At 39.5% G+C, this 5048-nt stretch overlaps 1 pseudogene; it reads right to left on the bottom strand.

The window, feature by feature from the left end:
- Positions 1-485: 485 nt before the first annotated feature.
- LOC115290774 lies at positions 486-1061 on the bottom strand (annotated as a pseudogene).
- Between the last annotated feature and the right edge of the window lie 3987 nt (positions 1062-5048).

The following is a 5048-nucleotide window of genomic DNA, read 5'->3' as shown; positions in this document are numbered from 1 at the left end:
CCACCCTTCTGCACACTACAAAGATTTTGGTGCAACACATCACACCTACAGAAAGGCACAATGTATTTCACATGTATCGAATGGGCTTGGGGTTTAGTTGGGCAAGAATTTCCCTCAGCTCCCACCAATCCTAGCTGAGGCTAGTCTCTATCACAAACCCAGGAGAAACCCACCAAATGCACATACTGTTAACAAAATAAAAACAGAAGACTAAAAAAGGAAGCAGGTGGTCAAGTCCTTCAATAAAAAGCTACCTGGTTTGGACAAGAACATGTGGGAATCTTGTCTGAGGGAATCTCAGATCATTAGGAAAAAAGCCAGGGAAGTTATCACCTTAGCTCAGAGACTAAAAGCTAAACCTCTGTTGAGCAGGTGTGTGTGTAAGGAATTAAGGAGCAAGAAGGGAAGATTGGAGTAGGATCATGTCCTTCGGTCTTGAACTACTTCCCACTGCAATCGTTAAGGCCGCACCATGGAGCTGAGGGTTAATGGCAATGCTCTGTGATGTCCACCACCACTGCCTTCTTCCAGCTGAAGAGGAAGTATCCTGTGCCAGCCCCCGCTGCTACTGCAATGCACAGGTACCAGTTGTAGGTCATGAAGATGAGCATGAGGAAGTAGCTGATGACCACCTGGATGATGTGCCGCACTGTCTGCAGCAGGTGGGGAAAGCTCAGCATCTGCTGCCCAACAGTTTTGTGTGTCTCCATAAGGATGGTTCCGTTCGGTCCCGGGACGGGCATGGAATTGTAGCGGATACTGACTTGTGACTTGCGCAGCAGGCTCCCCCGGGCCATCTTGAGTGCTTCGTAGAACATCGCCAGTAAAAATACCGCCACGAATGCTCCCGCCATTTCTCCGGCTGTATTGATCACCAAACCAGAAAACAATAGTTCCACATTCTTAACGCCAAAGTAGAATGTCATAGACATCATCATGCCGCCCATCCCTCCACCATGAGAGTGGTGGGCCGAAGTGGTCGGTTGGTGGTGGTGGTGAGAAGGCATTGTGGTACTGTTGTCAGCCATATGGCCTGTCCCCGTGTGGTGGGAATGGTCCATCTTTGCAGGTCAAGTTGAGACTCAGCAGAAGAATCTTTCTAAGAACTGCTTTGATCTTTGAGCTTCAGTATCTCATCCAAAACTCAGGGGAATATAGAAGTAACGTGTCTTGTTCTCCTTTGGGGTTATGATGCCATTCAAATGGAATAATGAATAGGAAGAAATACTTCCAGATCCAGTCTTGCCACCGGGACCTCCTTCCTGGAACCTTAGCCTGTCACCACTGCCAGATAGTAAGTTTAAAGGATGTTCATTTTGACAGAGAATCTGGAAGAGCCTTATGGAAGGGCTTGATGTCAGGAAGGTCTTAAAGAATCAGCAGATCAGCAATTGTGATGAATATTTGGTAAAGGGAGAGGAAACGCTGTGTAGAGCAGGTTTGAAGAGTTCTGGAAAGCCTTAGCTGATATGGGGTAAATGGGCAATTATGCCTCCTCCATATATTCTCCAGAGATGGTAGGAACCTCAATGTTACTTTTTAACAAACTTAAGACCAGCTTCCTCTTAAGTGTTTGGAAGGAGAACAAAAGAGAAATGAAGGACAAAATGAAAAGGAAGGATCTGTTTCAATTTTTCTTTCAAACTTCTTTCAGTGTGGGATATATAAATCACAGGTCAAGTATGTCTGAAGTACCTACATATCTTTAGCTGCCTTATTTCAGAAACTAAATTTGTGTGTAAATCTGTGGTATTTCTTTATTCTATTGTTCAAGTAAGAACTTGGTATTAGTGAGCCTTGTACTCATCATATCACTGATGAAGCATTAGAATACTGATGAATTCTACTAACTGCAACCCACTGGTATATCTACTTGGGGAGAATAATCACTAATCAAGGGTACCTTTAGACTATTTTTATACTGCCTTGGCTTGGGAAATGACAATAGACTACTAGTGCAATCAATATTTTTAAGTGATATGCAAAATATTTCCAACCAGATATTCAAAATGGCAAAGATTTTAGGCTTGCTAGCTTAGTTTATATATTGTTTTGTTTTTAATTTTTAAAAAATTTTCATTTATTTTGAGAACGAGAGAGCAGGAGTAGGGAAGGGGCATAGAGAGAGGGAGATACTGGATCTGAAGCAGGCTCCAGGCTCTGAGCTATAAGCACAGAGCCAGAGGCAGGGCTCAAACCCACTGATAGTGCGATCTTGACCTGTGTTGAAATTGAATGCTTAACCAACTGAGCCACCCAGGCACCCCTTTTTGTGTATTTTTTTAAATAAGGCTGGACCTTGTTGAAGGACATGAGTTGTTCATATACTCTGCAACAATGAAAATGATAAAAGCAATTGGAGAACTCAGCTTTGATAGACCAGGAACAATGTTGACATAATTACATCAAATGGCTATAATGTGTTTGCCACTGACCCCTATTCAGTATCATAGAATCTGACTCATATTTTTATGGTAGTAATGATGGGATCTTAAAAAAAATTAGCCATTATTGAATTTTCTAATATTGCAGCTGAATGTTTTCCCAAACTAGACTGACCCTGGTTAGTGGAGCTGCGCTGCCCGACACACAATAGCAAGGTTCTGCAACAGGAGATGTGGGTTTGAGATGTGACTTTTCTAGATTATGACTATTATTTTGGGCAAATAATTTTATGTTCTAATTCTCAGTATGCTTAATTTGAAAATGGGAGTAATAATCATACCTATTAAACTGAGCTTTGAGAATCACAAGCGATACAACTGTTGGCAATAATCAGGAAAAAAGGGAACCCTCATGCACTGCCAGTAAGAATGTAAATTGGTACAGCTACTGTGGAAAACAGAATGGCATTTCCTCAAAAAGTTAAAAATATAAATACTCTATGATCCATTAATTCGACTGCTGAGTATTTAACCAAAGAAAACAAAAACACTAATTCAACAAGATATATGAACCCCTATGTTTATGGCAGCATTATTTACAATAGCCAAGCTATGGAAACAACCTAAGTGTCCATTAAAAGACAAATGAATAAAGAAGATGTGCTATCCCCCCAACACACATTAGAATATTATGCAGCCATAAAAAATGTTGAGGCCATGGCAACATGGGTGGAGCTAGAGGGTATTATGCTAGGTGAAATAAGTAAATGTGATAAAGACAAATGACGCATGATTTCACTTATATGTAGAATCTAAAAAAACCCAAATAAACAAGCAAAAATCAGAACCATACATATAAATATAGAATATAAGCTGAAGGGTGTCAGAGGGGAGAGAGATGGGAGGTTGGGCAAAATGAGTGAAGGAGAGTGGGAGATGACAGGCTCCCAGGTATGCAATAAGTCACAGAAATACAAGACACAGCATAGGGAATACAGTCAAAGATACTGTAATAGCACTGTATGGTGACAGACGGTAGCTACACTTGTGGTGAGCATGGTATAAAGGACAGAACAGTTAAATCACCATGTTGTATGCCTGAAATTAGTGTATCCTTGCGTGTCAACTATACTCAAACAACAACAAAAACAACAAAATCCCTCAATGCTACTTTGAAGTATTTGGTAGTGATACTGAATTATTTGTCTCAACTCTCTTATATAATTGTCTCATATAATGTTCTAGATGAATTCATCCTTATCTAATAAAGACACATGGTTTTGAATTCTCTTAGCATCTGAAAGTTGCCAAATGTTAATTTATATATATCATACTCCCCATTAAATACAGTGCAAGTGATTGAAGCTGGTAAGGTAAAAAACAGACTTCAGGATAATTCAAATGGGATTTCCTTTACAAAATAAAGAATAACATTTAAAAAAGCATTTTGGGGGTAGATATTTTGTTATGTATTTTAGGATAAATACATGAGGGATTGAAGAGAAAAATGAAACTGTAAGAATGTTTTAAGAATTTTTATGTTTTTGAGAGAGAGAGAGAGAGACAGAGGGAGAGAGAGAAAGCAGGGGAGGGTCAGAGAGAGAGACACACACAGAATCCAAAGCAGGCTCCAGGCTGTGAGCTGTCAGCACAGGGCTTGACACAGGGCTCAAACTGTGAGATCATGACCTGAGCCAAAGTTGGCCCTCAACCGACTGAGCCACCCAGGTGCACCAAGAATATCTTAAATTGTGTGTTTGAGCTATAGAAAGGTATCTTTTTGGCCTTTTGTATTTAGCCATTTGTCTCAATACACACTGCAAAAGTTTTTAAAATACACTTTATATATATGTAAATACTATTTTTTTATATTTGAGAGAGAGAGAGAGAGCGAGAGAGAGCATGAGTGGGGGAGAGGAGCAGAGGGAGAATCTTTTTTTTTTTTTTAGTTTTTATTTATTTATGTTGAGAGTGAGAGAGTATGTGAGTAGGGGTGGGGTAGACAGCAAGGAAGACAAAGAATCACAAGCAGGCTCCATGCTCAGTGTGGAACCCAATGTGGGGCTTGATACCACAACCATGAGATAGTGACTAGAGCCAAAACCAAGATTCAGCTACCCAACTGACTGAGCCACCCAAGTGCCCCTAAAATACATTTATGTCTGAATTTTGATAATATGAAAAGTGGTGTAGGGAATATAGAGATAATATAGGGAAGCTTAAGTGTATTTTGTATTAAACCATAGCTGAGTGTTTTATGCATCTTACTTGGTTTAACTCTTAAGTACACATATAGGGAAAAAGATGTAAACTTAGAAAAGTAAGAGTTAACAATAAGGCATGGACAGGAGGCAAGGTCTTCTTGTCTCAAATTCAAGGCTCTTTCCACCTCTTCACAGAAATGATTTTGTGCAACAAAACCTAAGGCTAATAAGTTCTCTATTAACTGGTAACATAGCCAAGAAAATTTCATTTGGATGGTAGCAAATTTAACAGTACTCAATCTATTGTTTTAGAGTGTAACTACTTTTAAATTTTTTGAAATAAATTTGATAAAAAATCAGGACAGCAGGATATAGAAACCTCTCAGTGTTTCACTCAGACTCACAGACTTTCTTCTCTACTAATTATGTAACTCTCATAATTACTTACAGGTTTCATAGT

The sequence above is a fragment of the Suricata suricatta genome, chromosome 4, assembly GCF_006229205.1.
Source record: "Suricata suricatta isolate VVHF042 chromosome 4, meerkat_22Aug2017_6uvM2_HiC, whole genome shotgun sequence".
Lineage (NCBI taxonomy): Eukaryota > Metazoa > Chordata > Mammalia > Carnivora > Herpestidae > Suricata > Suricata suricatta.
The sequence above is the reverse complement of the archived record's forward strand: the minus strand, read 5'-3'. Positions and strand labels throughout refer to the sequence as shown.